The sequence below is a fragment of the Lactuca sativa genome, chromosome 7 (assembly GCF_002870075.4).
Source record: "Lactuca sativa cultivar Salinas chromosome 7, Lsat_Salinas_v11, whole genome shotgun sequence".
In the NCBI taxonomy this organism is placed as follows: Eukaryota; Viridiplantae; Streptophyta; class Magnoliopsida; order Asterales; family Asteraceae; genus Lactuca; species Lactuca sativa.
The window spans coordinates 58,169,793-58,172,892 of record NC_056629.2 but is presented as its reverse complement, the minus strand read 5'-3'; the positions used below and the strand labels follow the sequence as shown (position 1 = coordinate 58,172,892).

Genomic DNA, 3,100 nt, shown 5'->3' with positions numbered 1-3,100 from the left:
CTGCACACGGAACTACTTCTGACTTTGCCTTTCTCTTATGATCAAACTTTTCGATCATGGCATGCCTTTCGTTGCCATTTCCTATATCCATAGAGGTCCGGAAGGCAGATCCACCAATCAACTTTGCTTTTCCAGTGCGCCAAATCATTGCTAATTCACCAACAATAAGCATATAGGTGAGATCAATGAGGGTTACGTCGTGGTTCAGTGATATGTGCATAATTAGTTAATTATTTAACATATATTCTTAGTTATTTTTGGTTAATTATGAGAATAATTTGGACAAAAGGTACTTAAAATGCTTTGAATTGTGTTTTCAGCCCAAAAGATATGCTTGGATGTAGAAAGGAGAAAAGGAAAGCAAGAGAAGATTAAAGGGTGTCAAGAATGACCTACTCAGCGAGTAGTTCGGCATTACTCGGCGAGTACACGCGATTGTTCCAGAAGATAGCTACGATTCCTGATCCAAGACGGATAACTATACACCTACTCGGCGAGTTTATTCTGCTACTCGCCGAGTACCCTCTGTTTTGAGATATCTTTATAAGACGAATCCTGATCACTTGGGATGGAACTACTGGCGAATTTTGGGAGAATTACCTGCGACAAAAAGATTCAGAAGGCATTGAAGAATCCTAAGCTTCAAGAGTTGGAAGAATTCAAGCAATTAGGTTAACTCTACCACTTAGACTTAGGAATTAAACATGTTTGCTTTCTTAAACTTTGTTTCTTTGTTTGTTTCTACTGCAACTATGAGCTAAACTCGTTTTTGTTTCTGTTTGGGGAATACCAAAGAACTCCTATGGTTTAATTATTGAATCTTGTTTAATTGTCTATTGGTGATTTGTTAAATTAAGTTTGTTAAAGAACCTTATGTGTTAATCACTACTATTTTCTGTTAATTGGAAGGCAATTAGGTTGCATGAACATCACTTAATTGTTAACCTCATATGTCTATGTGAATGCTAAAACGTATGCTTGGAAGTAATGATTATGAAACTAAGATTAATAAGAAAATAGGAAGATTAATGTGTGAGCTTGTTGAGAAACCACCAACAAGAGGTTAATTGAATTAATAACTTAATTGACCATTACAAATCTTATTTAACCCAAATAATTAATCTAGGGAATTAATTAGTTTAAACACTTGATCAACGCTTAAATTAGTTAATTATCTAAGGGTTAGGAGTAATGAACATGAACCTAACTATTATCATTGGTAACCAATAGCAATTAGTCTATCTTAACTTAAATAACCATAGGAGTGAATTGGTTGAACCTAAATAGAAACATCTTTATCAAATTTGGTGAATAGTTGTTGCTTTAGTTAATTAGTTAAATTTAATTTGTTTAAGTTTCTAGTCTTGCAAAACTAGAGAAAAAACCATTTACTTTTATTATTTGTTTTAGTTAAAATTAGCTATTAGTTTAATTTCCGTTCCCTGAGTTCGATACCTTACTTATCAATCTATACCACTTAAAGACAGGTTCACTGCCTTTGTGTGCTCAAATTATTAATAAAAAGTAGGGATAAAACTAGTTGAATTTACACACATCAAGTTTTTGGCGCCGTTGCCGGGGAAAATCACTGCTACTCGCCGAGTGCACTCGCGACTACTCGGCGAGTAACAACTCATTTAGATTTTTTTTTTTCTTTTAGTTGTTTGCAATTTTTTTTTCTTTTTTTTTTGTTCTTTTTACGCTTTTATTTGATTAATTTCAGGACTTTCATGACCAGAGGAGCAAACACGCCACTGGTACCCCCGTTTGAAGACCCCGAATCCGAATTGAAAAGAAACAAAGGGAAGGACGTGGAGAGTTCAAGCACACCAAAGAAATCACCATTGTCCAACTTGAAGACTGTTTTCGGAAAAAAGAAGAGCAGCAAATCCGGAGCTTCAAGCGCTTCCTTGACAATTGAAAAGCCAATCCAAGAAGATATTGGATACGAGACCGAGGAAGAAGAGGAGGCAACGTACGAACAAGAAACCGGATCGGAGGAAGAGTTAGCATTCACTATGGCTAACATTGATGAAATTCCCATGGGGGAATGGAAGAAGAGGATGCGCGACGACCATGGCCCGGGACTTGTGCAACCCGCAATTCCCGCAACTGCTACCTTCGAACTAAAAGGTCATATCCTAGCTGCGCTTAAGGAAATACCTTTCTATGGGAAAGATCATGAAGATGCCTACAAACATTTGGATGAAGTAAATGATGTTGCTGACTATTTCAACATTCCAAATGTAACCCGCGAAACTCAACTACTTCGGATGCTTCCGGTAACCTTCAAGGGTGTTGCTAAAGACTGGCTCAAATCACTTCCTCCCGGGTCAGTCACTACTTGGGCCAAAATGAAGGAAGAATTTATAGATCACTTTTGCCCACCATCCAAAATAGCCAAACTCAAAAAGGCCATTGCAAATTTTGAACAACAAGCTGGAGAGTCGTTGTATGAAGCATGGGAGAGGTACAAAAGTCTACTACGAAATTGCCCACACCATGATCTAAATAGCCAACAAGAAGTGTCCATCTTTTATGATGGAGTCAATGTTACGACCCGGCAGCTGCTAGACTCACAGGGCCCACTTACGAAGAAGCCACCCCCGGTAATCAAAGAATTAATTGAAGAATTCTCTAAACACTCTAGAGAATACCACAACCCAAGGAATGATGTCACGAGGGGAGCCGCATATGCTGCTACTGAAGATTTATCCGCGGTCATGGCCATGTTAAAAACCATGGATAGAAGAATGGACAAAATGGATCAAACTATCCATGCCATACGGGTGGGTTGTGAAAACTGCAATGGACCTCACCTCACTAGGGATTGTGATTTAGATGAGCACGGCAACAAAAAGGCACAAGTATGTTATTCGAGCGGTGACCGGTATGAAGAAGACTGGCGAAAACAAAAGAAGGAGTGGCTACCTTATGAAGAGTACAAGAAGGCCAAGGAGGAGAAGTATAGGCAAAAAGGGAGAGGATTCTACCAAAAAGAGGAGCCGGTGCAAGAGAAGAAGCCAAGCTTAGAAGATATGCTAACTAAATTTGTGGCTGCTTCCGAGAAAAGACACAGTGACCACGATTCTGCTATCCA

General features: G+C 38.7%; 1 non-coding gene across 1 annotated transcript; it reads right to left on the bottom strand.

Annotated features, from left to right (window-relative positions):
• Window positions 1-2,402: 2,402 nt before the first annotated feature.
• LOC128127490 (small nucleolar RNA R71) lies at window positions 2,403-2,509 on the bottom strand. Its single transcript, XR_008225280.1, has one exon. It is a non-coding gene; the product is annotated as a small nucleolar RNA R71 (small nucleolar RNA).
• Window positions 2,510-3,100: the final 591 nt, after the last annotated feature.